Below are 22,473 nucleotides of genomic sequence, written 5' to 3'. Positions count from 1 at the left end.
AATTGTTTGTTTGATTCATGGATGTTAAATACATCTGAACCTCAGAGATACAGCGGAAAGCATTCTGTTTACATCACTGTCTGGAATGGACAGGTCACAGCATGGGATCAGATAAAGCTGCAGAGGGTTATAAATTCAGCCAGTTCCATGTGCACTGGCCTGTCCAGCATCGAGGACATCTTCAATAGGTAACGCCTGAAAAAGGCAGCATCCATCATTAAGGAGCCCCACCATGCAGGACAAGCCTCCTTCCCATTGCTAGCATCAGAGAGGAGGTACAGGAGCCTGAAACCACACTCTCAACATGAACATTACCTCACAATTTTTTTTGCACTGCTGTTTAAATCTTATTGTAATTGATTATTTATTTATGTGTAGCACTGCCCTGCTGTCACGAAACAACAAATTTCATGACATATGTCAGTGATAATAAACTTGACTCTGATTCAGAAGCATTCAAGGACTTAACAGTTGGCTAAGTCCTTGGGTACCTGCTTTAAGGATCTGTCAAAGTTCTAGAATTGTTCCACTAACAAAGTTTACTCTGGCCTTTTCATGAGTCATCATGCAAAGATTGGTTTTTTTTTGGGATAGGACCAATTAGATCCTGCTACGTCAGAAAACCGTAAGTTTTGTGGAAAGAATTAAGACAAAAGGAACTGCAGATTGAAATATAAAACCAATTTTTAAAAAAAGTAAAATGCAAAAATATACTCATAAGGCATCTTCAGCACCATGATGAGAGATCACCTTCACCATATCTTCCAGAATACTACCTATTTTCAAAATTTTCCAGACATTTTAATTTGCTCAGGCTTCTTTAGTAAAAGAAAAGGCAACTTGCAGCTAATACAGTGGATATTAGTAGTGTTGTTCAGCCAAGCTAATGAAGAATCAATTATAATCATTGTTGTTTACCATATTTAAATGGAAATCCACAAAAATGAAATAGTGAAGTTTTTTCCCCCCAGCTACATCTTGACTGTGAGTTAATACCTTTCAGTATACATTCTAGTTGCATTGATTTAGAAATGTGTAAAAACAACACATGGGCACCATGGTAGCACAGTGGTTAATGCAATGCTATTGCAGCTCGGAATTCCAAAGTTCGGAATTCATTTCAGGCACTATTCTGTAAGGAGTTTCCGTACATCCTCTCCATGGACCATGTGGGTTTACCACCTGCTCCAGTTTCCTCTCACAGTCCAGAGATGTACTAGGTTATTGTAAAATGTCCCATGATTAGATTGAGGTTAATCAGGATTGTGGGTTTGCTGGGGCAGAATGGCTCATATTCTGTCAGGGCCTATTCTGTGCTGTATCACTAAATTTAAAAAATAAAAACAGAGAAGTTTTATAAAGAATTGATCTACTCTAAATAAATGTATGCCATTAATACAAACACATGCTGAAGAACTTCAGGAGACAAAATACATTATTACGTCAACTACAGTGCTCAAACTGAAAAAAGAAACCCAAGGAGTTTGACCATCCCATAATTGTTTCATAAACTGAAAGTGACAGAAGAATATTTGGGTTTATAACTTTTGCTACTGAGAGAACAATTTCCTTTCATTAAAAGAGCAGTGACCTCACAATACCACAGTGGCCTAGAAAACACCAACTTTCACGGTGTACAGTCTATCAGTGATAATAAACCCGATTCTGATGTCAGCCCACAATGCGGCTCTTTTAGAAGGAAAAAGTCCACAGATCCCTTCCTTTGCCCTCTATTCTCATTTCTTCCCCGCAGCCATTGTAACTTTTCATTCTTAAATTCAAGACTTTAAGCACTTCACACTATCTAATGGATTACCAATTTGGTTATCTTATTCACTGACACTGCTACACTGAAACAAGTTATAAAATCCAACAGTATAGTGGATTACCCATCTCTTTATCCTATAAAGAAATTGGCTGTGAACTTTCTTTGCAACAGTGAACTCCTGGTGTATAAGTGCAGAAGATATTTTCAGCGTTTGCTATGGTGCCAATTCGCATTACCAAGCACTCAACATAATGCAATGTCAGTGTGCACTCAGCGTCTTTCAGCACTGTTGTACACCCAGCATCACCAAAAGAAGCATGTTTGGTTCTCTTAAGTTTAACTGCGGGCCATCTATCATATATTGACAGCTTAAAAATGCAGTGCAGTCATTTCTTATTGATTTATATTAACAATAAATCAAATTTGCAAATTGCAGAGTCACTTAATGGTGTCAGCATTCTAGGCAACAATCATAACTGCCAACTACATGACTAAACTCCTGCATGTTACATAATACTTTGTGACACAATCTCATGCAGCTATATTCTGACTGGCATGGAGCCTCCAATGCATGGGACCATAAGAGGCTGCAGAGGGTTGTAGATTCAGCCAGTTCCATCATGGAACAACCCTACTTGCCAACAAGGACGTCCTCACAAGGCAGTGCCTCAAAACTGTGGCACTCTGACCATCTGGGCCATGCCCACTTCGCATTACTTCCATCAGGAAGGAGGTACAGGAGTCCAAAGACACACACTGAAAATTTTAAGAACAACTCCTTTCCCTCTGTCATCTGATTTCTGAACAGTCCATGATGCCATGAACACTACCCCGTTATTTGTCTTTTTGTAATTTATAGTATTTTTTGTAAGTTACAGCAGTTTGTATATCCCAACTGTGGGCAATGTGGGAGATTATATGCTCTTCTACCATTTTTACTGGGTTTCTGTGCTACCAAATGCTCCTTCTCCATTTAGATAAGTCAAGGGCCTGGGATTCCCTTTGAGCCAATAGGGACATTAATATTCTTCAAGCAAATGCTGAGGAGATCCTTCAGCCACCTCCTTTGTTTTCTTGGTAATCTCTTTTCATAATAGATTTTGGAGAGTGTACCAGTTTTGGGAATCTAATATCAGGCACATAGTCTCATTGAGCAGTACAGAACAGTCACAGGCCCTTTGGCATCTAATCCATGCCAAACTGTTAACAAGCCAAGTTTTCCATACTCCTCCCATCCATTTACTAATCCAAACTTCACTTTAATGTTGAAATCGAAACAGCATCCACCACTTCTGCTGGTAGCTCATTCCAAACCCACATCATCCTCTGAGTGAAACTCCCCTTAAATATTTCACTTTTTACTCTTAACCTATGATCTCTAGTTCCAATCTCCATGGAAAAATATTCCGAACCTATTCAACCTTTCCCTATAACTCAGGTCCTCAAGCCCGGCAACATCCTTGTAAAATTTCTCTGTACTCTTTCAATCTTATTGATACATTTCCTATAGGTAGCTGACTACAACTGCACACCTAATTTGGCCTCACCAGTGTCTTACACAACTTCAACATAGCATCCCAACACGAACAATAATGTCTCCCCATCATAGATGACTGAGTGTCACTGGGGCCTCAAAGGTGGGAATGTTGACCTAGAAAGTACAGTGACATTTATTTACGTTTATTAATAGATCTGAAAGATTTCACAAATTACCATGGGTAGAGTTCTGATGAAGGGTCTCAACCCAAGACAACAACTCGTTAGCCCTCTCTATTCTGCTGCCTGACCTGCTGAGTTCCTCCAACAATTTGCTTGAATTTCGTGTTTATGCATGGCGCTTTGAGCTGCCTGCTGTGTGGATGACTTGAGTCAGAAGTATGGAGGAAAGCAAAAATCACTGCTTCTGGTAGGCCAAGAGCTCTGCACTTTCAATGAAAGGTGACATCATACTGATGACAAGTTTAGAAAATGTCCACAAACCAACTGGAGCAAACCCACTAACAGTACAAAACCTAAACATCCACTCCACCCCCAACTTTGCAGTTAGGTTATTTAAATACTGTCTATTTTGTTTGTTCATTGTGTGGGTATTGATTTAACAAGAAATATAATAGGAATAGGGACCTTCCTATCTCACATGAAGGGGAACAAACATTATATTTTGAGATTGTTACCTGAAGATGTGAAAAAGCAAATCCAAAATCAAAACAGGCTAAATAACAGCACAATTACTGTAATCTACTTCAGTTGGGCCTAAAGACTCAGACCCTAGAAATTAATGATTTAGCTATTTATTTGCTTAGAGATACAGCAAGACAAGCCTAAATTCCAGCCCAATGAGCCACACCAACCAGAAATCCAACTACTTAAAACCTAGCTTACTCACAGGACAACTCTGAATGACATAAAACCTACTAACCAGTATATCTTTAGACTGTGGGAGGAAACCTGAGCACACGAAGGAAACCCACACAGATCTTGGGGAGAGCATACAAACTCCTTACAGAGGTGCCAGAATGGAACTCCAAATTAGAACTTTATATGAAGAAATACAGTATCTAAGATATTCTTTTCAACAAACAATTCCTCCATTGAGCTAAACTCAAAATCTGAAATAATTTGAAATGCTGGAAGTATGCCATTCTGGCAGTAGCTTTGAAAACTAGTAATTGTGTTAAATCAATTACCTTCTGATGAGAGGGTCTGATGCAAGAAATACTAGATGAAAACTTTCTTCTTGCATGATTTATTTATTTATATATGTGTGTGTTTCTTATTGTGATTTATAACATTTCATGTATTCCACTCTACCTTTACTGCAAAATAACTAATTTTACAACATATGTCAGAGACATTAAACCTTATTCTGAGAGTTATTGACCTAAAATGTTACCCTCCCTACACAAAGGCTGCCTGACCTGATGAACATTTCCCATTTTCTTTCTCTATCCCTACAACGTTTGGAATGAGGAATTTAATTTATAGGCAACAAGAGACTGATGTGAGTTACTAGCATCATTTCAAATTTAATCTACACCGTACATTTGTCTGACAGGTCTGCCAAGGAAAATGAAAAGACTAGACTGGTAATGTCAGGATTTGATGTGCCACCTTGGGAAAGGTGCTGAAAGAATTAATATACGTCAAAAGAAATGTAAGAAAGAACATGGGAATTACCGTAAAGTTACATGCCAAACCAATAGGGAATACACATTTAAATGAAATGATTAACAACAAAATTATCAATGAATCATTCCCACAGTAAAATGCAATCTGAATTCTCCAGAACTGGCAATACCTAACAATACCTTTTCTTCTTTCTCTCCACTAATCTAAGAACACAAGAAACTGGAGAAGCAAAAGTAGGTTATTTGGCATACTCCAGCATTGAAAATGATCATTTTGCCATTTCCTGCTATATATTTCCATATCCACTGATTCTATTGTCATCTAGAAATCTACAGATCTCATTTCTGAATGCAGTCAATGATGAAATATTGACAGTCATTCAGAAAATTTCAGAGATATACTACCTTTTAAGTAAATACATCTCTCATTTTTATCATAGATGGTCTACTGTTAGTTCTAAATTCTTCACAACTCTATTTCCAAGCTCTGAAGAACTATATATTTCATTGACCTCTTGTTCTGCTAAACTAAAGACCTACTCAAACTCTTCTCATATGATAGATACAACATCCTAGAGTCAGTTTGCAAATCTTTGCAGTACCTAATCTATGGCAAGTATATTCATTTTAAGGAAACCAAAACTATCCACATTAGTTCAGATGTGTTCTCAACAAGGCCTATAAGATTGATTCAAGATACCTTCACTTTTGTACTCAAATCCTCTAGCAATTACGATAAACAAGACTGTTTGCCTTCTTAATTGTCTGCACATTGTTTTTTTTAGCAACTTTCCTACAAGGATGCCCAGGTCTCTTAGAACAGTAGTATTTTCCAATCTCTGATCAATTAAAAAACACTTCTTCTGTTTCTTTTTTTTTATCAAAATCAGTAATTGTCCAGTAAATTATTAGGAAGGCAAATAGTATGTTAGATTTTATAAGAATATTTTAGTACATAAGCAAAGAGATCTTACTGCAGTTGCAGGGTCTTGGTGAGGCCATACCTTAAACCGTGATTTTCATTTCTCAGCTTATTGGCTTTCAATCACTTGTGTACAAGAGCATCAACATTACTCAATCTCAACATTTAAAAAACTATCCCCTCCTATCCCTTCTCTTTTTTTTTATTCCCATTCTGTTCCCTTCTCACCTTTTCTCCTCTCCTCACCCATCCATCACCTCTCTCTGGAACCCTTCCTCCTTCCCTTTCTCCCATAGTCTACTCTCATCCCCTATCCAATTCCATACTGAATTATTAATCTGCTAGTCTCATCAATGTACATCTAGACCATGGCACTCCATACCTTTCCCATCCAAATTTCACTTAAATGTAAACATTGACCATATTCACCACTTTTGCTGGCAGCTTGTTCCACACTTTCAACACCCTCTGAGTGAAGTCCTCCTTCACATTCTCATTAAACATTTCACCTTTCCTCCTTAACCCATGACTTCTAATCTAGTCTCATCCAACCTCAATGGAAAAAGCCTGCTTGCATTTACCCTATCTGTACCTGTCATAATTTTGTATACCTCTGTCAAATCTCCCCATATTCTCCTAAACTTCAGGGAATGAAGTCCTAACTGATTCAACCTTTTCCTGTAATTCAAGTCCTCAAAATTCATCAACATCCTTGTAAATTTTCTCTATACTCTCCTGTTGGAGAAGGGTAACTTTTTCTGCTGGGCTTATGCCTGAAGAGTTCAAATTTGTTTAACTTGTTTCTCCAAATGTTGTATTACTTCTTTAAATATTGTCCATCATTAAGGATCATCACCATGGGGACAAGTCCTTTTCTCATCACTACCATCAGGTAGGAGGTAGAGGAACTTGAAGCCACACACTGAACATTTTAGGAACAGCTTCTTCCCTTCTGCCATCAGATTACTGAACGGTTCATGAACACTATCACCATTCCTCCTTTGGATTATTTATTCTATATTTTATAGATTTTATTGCAATATTGTATTCTTGCCACAAAACAACAAACTTCACAACATGTCAGTGATAATAAAACCAGATTTTGATTCTGCATTTTCTCCGACTACTGCCAAATGCCCTCTCATATGTTCATGGTATTCTTTGCTTAGCTTTAAGACCTTAGTTTTGGATTAACTACATCATTTTCAAACACAATGTAAAATTTCATTATGCTATTGTCAGTCATCCCTAAAGGACCCTTTACAAGAAGTCTAAAAGCTTTCAGTACTTTTAAGACAGATCAAACATCACATTTTAAAAAGTCCTAGATATGCACTTCCCTTCAAAGGAAAAGAAAATCAATGATGTTTCCTTACTGTAGAAAATCTTTATGATCTAACAAGATTCAAAAACTGAGAGAAAGCTGGCTGTATCCAAGGGATATTCCTTATGAAGCATTATGTAACTAAAAAGTTGCTCTCACGAGTTCCAAATGCATTTCATTTGCACAGCTTGAATCATGTTATCAATCCCAATATGTAAAACAATATGCAGGTTTTCAGAATATCTGAAATACCTTGGCAAGTAATATTTTAGATTTTCTGCGTACAAGAAAAATAACCATTAGCTGATTTTTATCTTTCTATACCATGCAAAAAAAAATTGAAAATTACTTCATATTTTACAGCATTTTACTCCAATTGCCATTCACTGAAATTTTGGAGATGGATTATAAAAGCTTCCTGGATATGGAGTATTAGAAAAATCACCTTTATATCATAAAAACAAACATTTTATGCTTTGAAAAGACATTTATCGTTTGGATGAATATCAGCAAAACATGTAAAATTTTATCTCTCAAAATCCAACCCTACATCCCTGCTGTGAGAGGTGGAGACGGGTAAGGCCAGCCAACAGGGCTCTGGTGAAGCTATACAGTGGATGCAATGGATTGCAGAAGCATTGATGAACTCCAACCACACCATCGACTTCAGAGAAAAGTGGAGACAGGAGGTCATCGATGGCCTATGCTCCATATAGGAGCTAAGGGCCCAAGAAAGTAGGTACATAAAATTCTGGGAATCATAGTCAAAGGCAAGAGTTCAAAATCAGAGTTCAGCTGAACCTATGTAAAACACTGCTTGGACACAGCATCCAATTTTAGTCTTTGGGCTTTACGAACGATGATAAAAATCTCACAGAAAAGATATATTGCAATGGTTCCAGGGATGAGGAGTTTCAGATACTAAAAAGAAACAATCACGAAGATCTAACAGTCTCTGTCACTGGCCTAACATTTTTCACATTCTTTATCAATGTAATGTTGTATCTCACTTGTTAATTATGTGGGATTGTCTAAAGATAAATCTAAATATAAATGTAAAGATTTATCCCAATCCTTTCTCCTTCACATAGGATAGGAATAAATCTTTAGAATATAAAAAGCAAAGTCACCCAAATCTCATTAGTAGAGCTGCAACATAAAACAATGCTTGTGGTTGTGTGCATTATGAGCCCTCGCTCTGAGGCATCACGGTCCCATTCACTGAAACCTGATTTGGTCCTGTGATTTTTGCCTTTCACTCAACAACAAGAAGACCAAGGGTTCTCTACCAACCTGGCTCCAGCATACCCCATTATGGTAATAAAAATTCACTTTGAAAAAGATTAGCTTTATTTGTCACATGTACTGTACACTGAAGCACCAAAACATCAACACAGACAGTGAAATGCATTGATGCGTCAACGAGGTACACAGTCAAGGATGTGGAGGGGCAGCTCACCAGTGTCACCGCATTTCCGGGGCCAACATAGCATGCCCACAGCTTACTAACCCAATGCATATGAACTTGGAATGTGGAAGGAAACCAGAGGAAACCCATTTAGTCATGGGGGGGAATGGACAAACTCCTTGCAGATAGCAGTGTGAATTTAAACCCTAATCACTAGTACTGTAAAGCATTGTGTTTACTGTTATGCTACCATGCCACTCATGACTCAGCCTTTGGTCAACTGAGAAGTAAAAATACTTTGAAGATTAGGGACTTAGACCTGGCACAAAACTCATAGGTTACTTGGCACCTCTGAATCCTTGCTCTCCTATATACTTCTGCAACTTTGACCACCTACCTGGATAAATACCACCAACACTGTCTCGGCAAAATTCTCCAAACTTAATGGAAGATGAAGTGGGCCAATTTGGATGGTTGTTGCTAGGCTAGCTTTGAGTCCTCATTTGCTCCCAGTCACCTACAATGGTCAGGTCATGTCTCTCTCATGCCTGATACAAGATTCTACTCTCAGCAGTGTCATGGGAAGAGATTACCAGATGAAAGCAATTCAATGATCATTAAGATCATTATTAAAATTAAACCTTGTTCTGCGTACTAGACTCCATAGTACTCAAGATATCTTCAAGGAGCAGCATCTCAGAAAGGTGATATCCATTATTAAGGACCCCACCACCCAGAGCATGCCTTCTCATTGTTTCCATCAGGAAGGAGACCTCAGAAGCCTGAAGGTACACACTTTGCAATTCAGGAACAGCTTCTTCCCTCTGCCATTCGATTCTTAAAACATTGAACCCATGAACACTACCTCACTTTTCTAAAAAATATGTATTAATTCTCTTTTTCCACTATTTTTAAATCCAATATATATGTGTGTGTGTGTTTATATACACACAGACACATACACACACATATATACTTACTGCAATTGCTTTACTTATTATTTTTCTTTCTATATTACCATGTATTACATTGAACTGTTGCTGCTAAGTTAACAAATTTTACGACACAAGCTGGTGATAACAAACCTAATTCTGATATAGTAATTTATTTAGAGTTACAGCATGGTAACAGGCTCGTCCAACCCAACGAACCCACACCACCCAATTATACCCATGACAAGTATTAACCCACTAATCATTATGTCTTTGGAATGTAGAAGGAAACTGGAACACCCAGAGGAAATCCACTTGTTCACAGGGAGCACCTTACAGGCAGCAGCAGGGATTGAACCTGGCTCACAGACAGACAGACAGACATACTTTATTGATCCTGATAAACCAGAAATAATTAAATAATAATAAGTAAATTATGCCAAGTGGAAATAAGTCCAGGACCAGCCTATTGGCTTAGGGTGTCTGAGGGAGGAGTTGTAGAGATTGATGGCTACAGGCAGGAATGACTTCCTATGACACTCAGTGTTACATCTCGGTGGAATGAGTCTCTGGCTGAATGTACTCCTGTGCCTAACCAGTACATTATGGAGTAGATGGGAGACATTGTCCAAGATGGCATGCAACTTGGACAGCATCCTCTTTTCAGACACCACCATCAGAGAGTCCAGTTCCACCCCCACAACATCACTGGTCTCATGAATGAGCTTGTTAATTCTGTTGCTACCCTACCTGGTGCTGTAATAGCATTACACTAACCACTATGCTATGTGTTCAAAATTTCCTTGAAGAAATGTAACAACCTTACTGACTCCTGGACACCTTTGACCCACGGGGGACAAGGAGATGGCAGATGAACGAAATGAGTACTTTGCATCCATCTGCAATGTGGAAGACACTAGCAGTGTGTCAAATGTTGAAGAGTGTGAGGGAAGAGAAGTTAGTGCAGTTATGATTATAAGGGTGAAGCTGCTCAAAAAGCTGGAAGACCCAAGGGTACACATCACCTGAACCAGATCAACTGCACCCTAGGGTTCTGAAAGAGGTAGCCCTAGAGATTGTGGATGCATCAGTAATGATCTTTCAAAGAACAATGGACTTTGGCATGGTGCCAGAAGACTGGAAAATTACAAATGTCAATCCATTCTTTAAGAAAGTGGGAAGACAGCAGAGAAGAAATTACAGGCCAGTTAGCCTGACCTCAATGGTTGCGAAGATGTTAGAGTCAATTATTAAGGAAGAGGTTATGGAGTACTTGATGATACAGAACAAGATAGGACAAGGTCAGCATGGTTTCTTAAGGGACAATCATGCCTGACACACTTGCTAGAATTATTTGAGGAGATTACACGTAGGATACATAAAGGGAATGCAGTGGATGTTATATGTTTGGACTTCCAGAAGGCACTTGACAAGGTGCCACATGAGGCTGCTTACCAAGTTAAGAGTCCATGATATTACAGGAAAGTTACTGGCATGGTTAGAGCACCAGCTGATTGGTAGGAGGCAGCAAGTGGGAATAAAAGGATCCTTTCTGGTTGGTTGCCTGTGACTAGTGGTGTTCTGCAGGGGTCAGTTTTGGGACCGCTTCTTTGTATGCTGTACATCGATGTTGGAATAGATGCCTCTGTTGCCAAGTTTGCAGATCGTACAAAGATTGGTGGAGGGGCAGGTAGTGTTGACGAAACAGATAGGCTGCAGAAGGATTTAGACAGACTAGGAGAATGGGCAAGAAAGTGGCAAATTAAATCCAATGTTGAAAAATGCATGGTCATGCACTTTGGTAGTAGAAATAAATATGCGGACTATTTTCTAAATGGGGAGAAAATCCAAAAATCTGAGATGCAAAGGGACTTGGGAGTCCCTGTGCAGAACACCCTGAAGAATAACTTACAGGTTGAGTCAGTGGCAAGAAAGGCAAACGCAATGTTAGCATTCATTTCAAGAGTGTAGAATACCAGAGCAGGTACGTGATGCTGAGGCTCTATCAGGCACTGATGAGGCCTCACCTTGAGTACTGTGAACAATTTTGGGCCCCTCATCTAAGAAAAGATTCCAGGAATGAAAAGGTTATCATATGAGGAACTTTTGATGGCTCTGACTCTACTCACTGGAATTCAGAAGGACCGGTGGGGGGGATCTCACAGAAACCTTTCAAATGTTAAAAGGCCTAGACAGAGCAGATGTGGAAAGGATGTTTCCCATGGTGGGGGAGTCTCGGACAAGAGAGCACAGCCTCAGGATAGAAGGATGTCCATTTAAAAAAGAAATGCAAAGAAATTTCTTTAGCCAGAGGGTGGTGACTTTGTGGAATTTGTTATCACAGGCAGCTGTGGAGGCCAGGTCATTGGGCCAGAGATTGAAAGGTTCTTGACAGGACACGGCATCAAAGGTTACAGGAAGAAGGCCGGAGAGCAGGGCTGTGGAAGGGAAAAAAAGATCAGCCATGATTGAATGGAGGAGCAATGTTGATGGGCCAAATGGCTTAATTCTGCTCCTATATCTTATGGTCTTATTGTCCACTCAAAGTGGAAAAGAATTCTGCATGATAAAGAGAACCTCAAGGTTTTATGTTGTGAGCATACCAAAGTCCTTCATGTTAGTAGCACCTTCATGCTCAGACCATCTGCCAGAGAGTAGTGGATCTGTGGAATTCACTGCCACAGACGCCTATGGAGGCCAATTCATTTGACATATTTAAAATGGAGGTTGGTAGGTTGTTAATTAGTCAGGATGCCAAAGGTCATGGGGAGAAGGCAGAAGAACAGTGTTGAGACGGATAATAAATCAGCCAGGATGGAATAGTAGAGCAGACTCGATGGTTCAAATGGTCCAATTTTGCTCCTATGTATTATGACGCATCTGTCATTCCTACTTGGCCTCATCAGCCACCTCAGAACACACTAAACTCGAGCAGGAACAAGTCATTCTCAATAACAAGGGACTGCCACAGAGAGAAAAAAAATTAGAATCAGGAATTTTGGATACTGATAACCAGAGAAGCCATGATCTTAAAGATGCCTCTGTCAAAATCTGCAATATAGATCATTGGGTCCTTGGGATTTATTGACTTTGTCTCACCAATGTATCTATTACCTTATTTAACACTAGCTTCCTTCAATTCTTCATTTTTAAACTCTTAGTTCTCTTATATTTTTACAAGTTTTATGACTTCTTCCCTAATGTATTTGGTTAACTTCTCTGCCAATTCCTATTTCTATTATAAATACTCCCATCTCAGTCCTTTTCTTTTTATAAGTGTTGTTCTGTAGAACAACACTCTACAAATTGCCTACCATTATAAATAAAAATCATGAGGTTAATATAATAAAATCAAACCATCAAGCTAAATTAAACAAATAAACATTTAAAATTAAATCAGCCCTTTACTGAAGTGCATTCTCTGCACTCAGATGGTACTTAACAGTACTAACTCAGAGTCCACAGGAAAAGAGGAGGGGAATAGGACATCAAAAGGCTTCCTCCTGTGCATAATAACTCCAGGCTTCCAAGATGAGTGTAATACTTCATGTTGGGCAGTATTAATAAAATATCCAAATGTCAAAGTTGTAGATAAAACAATCTGAATGGAATTCACTGCACATTTTTGTTCAGGTTAAGACATTGTTCCCTCTAAGAGCATAAGACTCGCAAAATCAAACTCTGCACATGGGGTATTTTAGTGGGCTTACATCTACATATTGTGGTCTTAATTATAAAGAGAAGATGGAGCCAAGTTCAAGATTAGAGCACCGTTTACTGCTGCTGTTAACTACTCCATTCATTCTGAGAGTACCAAGTAGGTTCCCACTCGTCAATAATACGACAAGCATTTACTAAGGATGATCCCATCACCTCCCTCTGGTACCCCCTCCTCCTTTTCTTTCTCCAATAATCCACTCTCCTCTCCAATCAGGTTCCCTCTTCAATCCTTTACCTCTTTGTGTCCCAACATCTCACTTCATTCCCACCACTTTACACTCAGTGGCTACTTTATTAAATACATGTGTACAATTGCTCATTAATGTAAATATCTAATCAGCCAATCATGTGGCAGAAACTCAATACAGAAAAACACACAGATGTGGTCAAGAGGTTCAGTTATTCAGACCAAACATCAGAATGGGGAAGAAATCAGATCTAAGTGATGGACTGCAGAATAACTGTTGGTGCCAGATGGGGTGGTTTGAGTATCTCAGAACTGTTGATCTAATGTGATTTTCTGCACAACAGTCTCTAAACTTTACAGAGAATGATGCAGAAAACAAAAATATCCAGTGACTGGCAGTTCTGTGGGTGAAAATACCTTGTTAATGAGAGTGGTCAAAGGAGAATGACCAGACTGGTTCAAGATGACAAGCGAGTAACTCAAATTCCACACATTATAACAGTAGTGTGAAGAAGAGCATGCACAATGTGTCAAGGCTTGAAGTGGATAGTTGACAGCAGCAGAAGACCACATACACACACTCAGTGCTTACTTCATCAGGTACTGGAAGTATCTAATTTAAACCAGAATACAGCACAAAAACATGGGAATACAAATATCAGCATAATCCAAAGCAGCGAAGAAAACAAAATCCAAGTGCCTCAGGAAATAAAGTACTGGAAATACTTAGATAGTTGAAACACAGTTAAGATGTTGATCAATGACCTTTCATGAAAACCCGGAAAATCAAATAAACCTTCAAAATTAGATTCAACAGAAAGTTTGAGAGAAACTTTGTTAGCTCAGATTTTAACTGAGTTGAAATGTGTATTTTTTTAAAAATAAGGGTCCAAACTAAAAACTAGTACTTGATCTCCAGCTCTGTGACTCACTGAAAAAAAATCTTTTAACTCTCTTTCAAATTGGTTCTCTATGTACACTTCACGCTTTCTTTGTACTTTACATCAATCAGTTTACTATATATTCAGCAAAGTACGCTTTCATGCTTCCTCCTTATTAAAAAGAGGAAGTTGTTCCTTCTTAATGTAGACTACTTGACTTTGCCATGGTGCAGTTAGAGTTTTGAAAAGGAGTAACACCATTAAGATTTTTAAATGCTCTGATTGGCGGTAAGGCAGCATAGCAGTTAGTGTAACACTTTACAGCACTGGTTGTAATATTCCACTGTTGTCTGTAGGAGTTTGTACATCCTCTACATGATCATGTCGTTTCCTCAAGGTGCTCTGGTTTCCTCCCACATTCCAAAGATGCCCGGATTAGGGTCAGTGAGTTGTGAGCATACTATGTTGGCACCAAAAGCATGGTGAGATGCCCAGTACAATCCTCGCTGAGTTGACTTGATGCTCAGAATGAACTTCAGAGTACATTTTGATGTACTTGTGACAAATAAACCTCACCTTTAACCAAAAGACTGGGGAAAGGGGCATTCTTCATTCTTCATGCAATTGTCTTTTATGCATCTGTAGCTCAGTGGAATACTATGGTGAATAGGTGACAGTGATGAGTGGATATTATGAAGATCATAAAACCAAGCCTTCTCTACTGTAAATAGATTTTTAGTCCAGGATTCACCATCAACTATCTTTTTCTGTCTCACAATCGAAACTCAAAGACATCAACAAAGTCCAGCAATGTGTGTAATGCAGATTCGCTCCACGCTCAAAGTCCAGCGATGTGGACATGGGGACAAAGGACATCCAGAGACTAGACCTCTGGCCCGCACTTCATGGTCAGTGACGTGGACGAGTGACAAAGGCTATCCATGGATGTCAGGCTGCTCCAGGTCAGTGGATCCCAATATCAGATGTCCGTGAGTGCAGGAGGCACAAGGGTCAGTCGATCGATGTGCCCAGAGTTCGAGGTCCTGTCATCTGCTAGCCTGGCACTTGATTGCAAAGATCAAAGCCCAAAGGCTGATCGGAAGTCAGGAGACTTGTCCCGGAGTTGGAGGACTGTCTGTGTATGTGGGTGGGAGGAAAGGGGAGTGTTTTGTTGTTGGTTCTTTTCTGTTTGATTGTGATATGTGTTGTTCTGCTAAGCATTACTAACATGCTATGTTGGTGCTGAAATGCGTAACAACACTTGCAGGCTGCCTCCAGCACATCCCTCGGTTTGTTGATTCTTTATGCAAACAACTCATTTTAACGTGTACACTTGATAAATAAGTCTAAATCTGAATCTTTAAATAATATTCCTGTGAGTATAAAGTTCAAGAAACTTGGAACTTTTTTCTTACATTGTAGATGCGTCATGCAGACGCATACAATCTTCAGAAATCCCCTACTGAATTACGTTCCTTAAAATAAATTTACTGCAGATTGGTTTCTCAGCTCTCCGATAAAACCTTGGCAAAAGTACAATGTCAACATACAAAATCATTGCACATGGTTTCTAAATCCAACCTGCAGAAAGACCAGGATTAATTCACATTTGAATTAGGTTCCTTAATATCCTGAATATCAAACACAATACTTCCACTGCACTTTTTTTTACAAAGTGCAGGAAGTACTGATAGTTTTACGAGACATAAAATCAAAGCTAAACCTGACAGCAACAAATGAATTCAGCAAAATTGACAATAGTTCTGTTGGCACCACAGTAACATTGTAGTTAGTGCGACACTATTACAGCTCAAGGCATAGGAGTTCAGAGTTCAATCCCAGTGTCCTCCATTAGGAGTCTGTATATCTTCCCCATGGAATACAAGGATTTTCTCCAGGTACTCCAGCTCCCCCCCACAATCCAGAGACATACTGGATAGATTAACTGGTCATTGTAAATTGTCCCATGATTAGGTTAGGGCTAAATTAGGGTTATCAGGGGTTGCTGGGCAGCACAGCTCGAAGGGCCGAAAGGACCTCTTCTGTATTGTATTTCTAAAGAAACTAGATAAATATTCCAAAATTCTGAGATGCCAACATGAAGCAGCAATAAACAACATAATAAGATTAAATGAACAGACAGGCTACCCATTTGGGAATATACTATCTATAGCTTAATAGGTTTCCTCCTCAAAGGTGATTAAGCAAGAGAATGTTTGTGAAAGCAAAGAAGATCAAAATCAATTAAAATTAGAAGGAGTAGCACGGAGGCATAGTGGTTAGTATAAACCTTTACTGCACCAACGATTGGAAGATCAGGGTTCAATTCCACTCCTATCTGTAAGGAGTTTGTATGTTTTCCGCGTGACCACATAGGGTTCCTCGTACTCAGGTTTCCTCCCACATTCCAAAGATATGTGTTAGAGTTAGAAAGTTGTGAGTGTGGCAATACTTGTGGGGTGCCCTGGGCACATCCCTGGACTGTTTTGGTTGTTGAGGCTAACTACTCATTTCAGTGTATATTTTGATGTACATGTGACAAATAAAGCTATTCTTTATTTAATAGGATGAAAATCCACAGAGATTATGCAAATATATGTAATTTAGTAAAAATACAGAGTTACAGAACAGCAAGGCATTATAGAGCACACCACAATGCCTACAATATATCCAATAACCTGAAGTCATGTACACGAATTTATATTAGACATAGGAGAAGAATTAGGCTATTTGGCCTATTAGGTCTGCTCTACCATTCAATCCTGGCCAATTTATTTAGCCTCTCAAGACCATTCTCCTGACCTCTCCCTGTAACCTTGGACACCCTTACTAACCAAGAACCTGTCAACCTCTGCTTTAACTAGTGTATACCCAATGACTCTACAGCTGTGTGTGGCAGTGAGTTCCACAGATTCATCACCTTGGTTAAAGGAATTCCTCCTCATCCCTGTTACAAATCTAGAGAGAGCACAGAAGAGATTCACGAGGATGTTCCCTGGAATAAGAGCATTTCAGTTATGAGGAGAATCTGGATAGGCTGGAGAATGAAGCAGCAGTAGGGAAGAGGTGATCTGAGTGAGGAAACAAAATTATGAGGGATAAAGTAACAATGCAGATCATAATATATTTTTCCACATAACAGAGATGTTAAGAACTAAAGTGCATAGCTTTAAGGTAAAGGAAAGGATGTTTGCAGAGGGTATGAGGAAAGCAGCCTAACTATAGATTTATAAAGCTGAAATGTAACTTCCAAGTCTTTAACTCAATTCCTGAACTAATGAAGGCAGACCTGGCATATGCCTTCTTTACCATCCTATCAACCCATATAGCCACTTTCAGGAAGCTATGGACTTCTACCCCAAGACCCCTCTGCACATCAACACAATTAAAAGGTCTTCCTTTTACTTTTGATCTCCCAAACTGCAACACTTCACATTTGGCCGGGTTAAACTCTATCTGCCATTTCTCTGCCCATATCTGCAACTCATTTAAACCCCTTAGAAACATATAAAATTATAAAAGGGACAGATAAGATAGAGACAGGAAAGTTGTTTCCACTGGTAGGTGAAATTAGAACTAGGGATCATAGCCTCAAGATTCGGTGTAGATTTAGGACAGAGATGAGGAGGAACTTCTTTTCCCAGAGTGGTGGATCTGTGGAATTCTCTGTCCAATGAAACCGTGGAGGCTACCTCAGTAAATATATTTAAGACAAGATTGGATAGAATTTTGCATAGTAGGGATGAATCCATGACCAGATCAGCCACGATCTTATTGAATGGCAAAGCAGGCAAAACGGGTCAGATGGCCTACTCCTGCTCCTATTTCATATAGTCTAATGTCCTATTGTATCCTTTGCCAGTCTTCTACACTATCCATACCACCACTAATCTTGTATCAAACTTATTAACTCACACAACCAAATCTTCTGGATAAGTTTTCCATAAGGGACACTGTCAAATGCCTTACTAAAATCCATGTCAACAACATCCACAGTTCTACTTTCACCTGTCACCTCTTCAAAAAATTCAATCGTTAGTAAGACACAAAGCCATGATGACTTTCCCTAATTAGGACTGATTTTCCAAATGCTCATAAATCCCCTCTGTAAGAATCTTCTCCAGTAACTTCTCACTGACATTTGTTTCCCATACATTTATACAACTTAATCATAATAGTCAACTGGTTTGCAAAATTTTGTTGAGTGAAAATGTAAAATGGTGGCACACTTCAAAAATAATTAATATTCTCTCAATATCCCTCGTAATAGCCTTTGCATCTTATTGTCTACCTGCACTGCACTTATAACTGTAATTCTATATACGGCATTCTGTTATTGTTGTTTTTTGTACATCTTTGACTTGCTTATGTATGGAATAACCTGTCTGGATGTCAGCCAAACAAAAGCTTTTCATTCTATTCAGTACATGTGACAACAACAAAACAAATAGCCTGGATGCATTTTGGGACATCCTGAAAACACGGAAAGCTCACGTAGACTTCACCAGAATAAGAGTTCTATTATTACCCTGGAATATATAATCAATGACACTAAAAGGAGTGTACAGACCTTGTAAAGACAATTTGCTGAATGAGGTAGCTGAAAGCCAGCCATGAATCTGGAGACTTTCATGTATAAATCTGGTGATTTGGGAAAAACCAGGTGACCTGCCCACAAAAAGACTGAAGAATGTTTGACAGACAGCAAGGCCATGCCACAAGCTTGGCTGGCTGTCAAAAAAAATTACGAATACTACTCCGTTTTTAATTCCAAAACATTCAAAAATGCATCTGAAAAATATGAATTAGGAATGTTAAATAAATTAGAAGTCAAAATATTTACTTCTAGGTAATTAAAGCACTTTAGAGAAACTAAAACAATTAAAAGCATCTTGTTCTTGAGCAATCCCTCAAGTTCGAGAATTACTTGCCTCTATTCCAGTTCTGAGGTGGCTGGTATTGCTGATGTATAAACCGTAGTCTCTTTCCCAGATGATTAAGTACTGACCAATAAAGGTGGTAAAGCTGTGCATTCCTACTGCCATTTTTGGTGAGTGTCTGTGTACTCGATGCATGGACTCTAAATTCAGGGATCCATTCTGAATGCTCAACCCTAGCCCGTACATCTTTGGAATATTGGAGGAAAACAGTGCACCCAAAGGAAGTGCACATGGTCACAGGGAGAACATACTAAATCCTTACAGACTTACAGTTTGACCAGTTTAGTATCTCACACATACCCTGATCTTATTTCAGATTTCCAGCCTCCACAATTTTTTTGCTTTTCCATTTTAGTTGCGGGCTAAGTTCAGTTCCATAAGGGGAAAAATTGAACTCAGGTCGCTGACTCTACAAAGCATTATGCTCATCACTATGCTACTGTGCCTCCCCAAAGTGGAACAAAGAAAATACCATAAGTAAGTGATTCTAGGGCACTACAACTGATAAGATTGGCAGATTTCAATTACCTCAATATCAGCTAAGATAATGTTAGTTGGGAATAAACTTCTGGAACATATTCAAGAGAATCTTCTTGATCAATAAATATTATTACCCAAAAACAGAGGAGGAAGTAATATATACAGACTAATGGAGGAACTCAACAAATTAGGCAGCATATATGGAGAAGAATAAACAGTCAACATTTCGGTCCTAGGTACTTCATCAGCAAGTTAGAAGGAAGTAATACAAATGATTCCAAAGAACAAAGTGAAGGAGCGAGGGTCAGTGGAAGAACACATAGGCAATGATCATCAGATCTAAGGTTTTGGCAAATAAGTCAAAACTTAGCAGATAAAGGATGAACAATCTCAATAGGAAGAGATATCATCAGTCCAGAACAAGTATAACTGAATATTGACAAATGATAAAATGGGTGACCTTCAGCTGAGAAGAGGATTCATCAACCATTAACATTCATTCTTTTCTCTTCCCATAAATGCTGTTTGACCAGTTGAGTATACCAAATATACCCTGATTTTATTTCAGATTTCCAGCCTCCACAATTTTTTTGCTTTTCCATTTTAGTTGCGGGCTAAGTTCAGTTCCATAAGGGGGAAAATCAAGAGAACAAAAACAGAGCTTCCTGGATCAAAAAATGAGACAAAAGAAGGTGGCAAGACAAAAATAAAACACTGCATGACGCATATCAGGTGAATAATTCCAGCGAGAATACCAGGCTGTATATAGTACATCAATAAGGAAGGTGAAAAGGAAAATAGGCTGAGGAAAGGAAGAACGTGAGACAAGAATCGCAATCAACAATCCAAGAATCTTCTACAGGCATGTAAAGAGCAAGTGAGAATTAGGAAGTACAAAGAGCTCATCAATGAATAAAAGCTGTGAAATATATTATAGGACTTTATCAACAAAAATCATTAAGAGATTACTATATCTTATAGCAGAATTAGCTATTCAGCCCATCATTTCTGCTTCACCATTCCATCATGGTTGATTTATTTACACCCTCAACCCCATTCTCCTACCTTATTCCCATAATCTCTGATGCCCTTACTAGTCAAAAACATTAAATATACCCTGAGTCTTGGCCTCCATAGCCACCTGTAGCAATGAGTTATACAGATTCACCATCCTCTGGCTAAAGAGTGGCTGGAATCTGGAACACCATGATGACCATTACAAGTTAATTATTCAGATGAACATTTGAAAAGTCCTAACATAAGCTACTCATCAAGAACTGGGAAATGGAATTAGCACACATACAGTCAGTCAAAGGGTCTACTTACATGTTGTATGACTCAGTGACAATGGCATAAAGAATAAAAAATGATACAGATTAAATGGCATGGTTCTAAAAAGTATGTAAGTACTTGGGCATAGTATAGGTCCATATGTCTCTCAAAATGGCAGAACATGTTGAGGAAGTGATTAGTAGATCCTGGAACACACAACATGTGATAAAAGTGTTAAGATTAGCTTTATTTGTCTAACATAATCAAAACATAGATCATAATGTACATCGAAACATCAAAACGCACCTGTTTTTATTAATGAACATCACAATGCAAGGACGCCCTGGGGACAGCCCGCAGAAGTTGCCACACTTTCAGCACCAACACAGCATGCCCACAACTCACTAATCATAACCCCTACATCTTTGTAATATGGGAGGAGACCCAAAAGGTCACAGGAAGAACATACAAACTCCTTACAGGCAGCAGCAAGAACTGAACCTAGATTGATGATCACTGGTTAACTGCTGCACTACCATGCTGCCCATAAAAGCAGGGAGGTATAGTATCGGTATAGCAGTTAACTTGGCTGACCAACAAGAGGTCTGTGATAACAATCAAAACATAAATTCAAATCCTACCATTGCAGCAGTAGAAATTTACTTTTTTAGAAAACTGGAATTCAAAATAGTCTTTGTAACGATAACCATATAAGTACCAGATTGTCCATCTAGTTCACTAATGCCCTTTGGGAAGAAGATGACACTTCTACCCAGTTTGGGCCATACAGATCAAAGTTCAAAGTAAATTTATTATTAAAATATGTATATGTCACCATACACTATGTTGAGATTCATTTTCTTGCGGATATTCACAGTAGAATAAAGAAATACATTAGAATCAATGAAAAACTACACACAAAGACTGACAAACAACCAATGTGCAAAAGGCAAACTGTGCAAATACTAAAAAATAAATATAAAGTAAATAAATAATACTCTGAACATGAGTTGTAGAGTCCCTGAAAGTGAGTCCATAGATTATGGAATCAGTTCAGTACTGATAATGACTCTTCAGACCTATGGACTAGCAAGTAGTCAGTTGTACCAATATGTACAAACAGAGAAAGATTAAAACAAATAGACCATTTGCTATTGAGTGAACACTAAATTCAAATAAAGCCAAGCCAATCCCAGCCAAGCTGACCTTGTGAAGTCCTCCCTACAAACTTGGAGGACAATCCCACGGACTAATCAAGCTACAGCCTGAGAAGAACCACACTCAGTCTGAGGATGTGTTGGGGGCAGCCCGCCAAGTCTTGCCATGCTTCCAGTGCCAAAACAGCATGCCCTCAACTCACTAGCCATTACTAACCCATATTCTTTGGAAAGCAGAGGAAACCAGAGCACCTGGAGGAAACCCATGCAGTCACAGGGAAAATGTACAAACTTCTTGCAGACCACAGCAATAACTGAACCCCAATCACTGGAAAAAGCAAGGTGAAGGGGAAA

At 38.8% G+C, this 22,473-nt stretch overlaps 1 protein-coding gene across 10 annotated transcripts in view; it reads right to left on the bottom strand.

The window, feature by feature from the left end:
• Positions 1-22,473, bottom strand: part of foxn3 (forkhead box N3) — a 378,764-nt gene that overhangs the window by 320,529 nt on the left and 35,762 nt on the right. For 2 of the 10 annotated variants that reach the window (XM_059961343.1, XM_059961336.1), the window contains exon 2: positions 21,017-21,168. The exons of the other annotated variants lie outside the window; for them this stretch is intronic. The gene's annotated coding sequence lies outside the window, so the exon portion shown is untranslated. The remainder of the gene's footprint in view (positions 1-21,016; positions 21,169-22,473) is intronic. 10 annotated transcript variants of the gene reach the window in all.

Source organism: Hypanus sabinus, chromosome 2 (assembly GCF_030144855.1).
Source record: "Hypanus sabinus isolate sHypSab1 chromosome 2, sHypSab1.hap1, whole genome shotgun sequence".
NCBI lineage: Eukaryota > Metazoa > Chordata > Chondrichthyes > Myliobatiformes > Dasyatidae > Hypanus > Hypanus sabinus.
The sequence above is the reverse complement of the archived record's forward strand: the minus strand, read 5'-3'. Positions and strand labels throughout refer to the sequence as shown.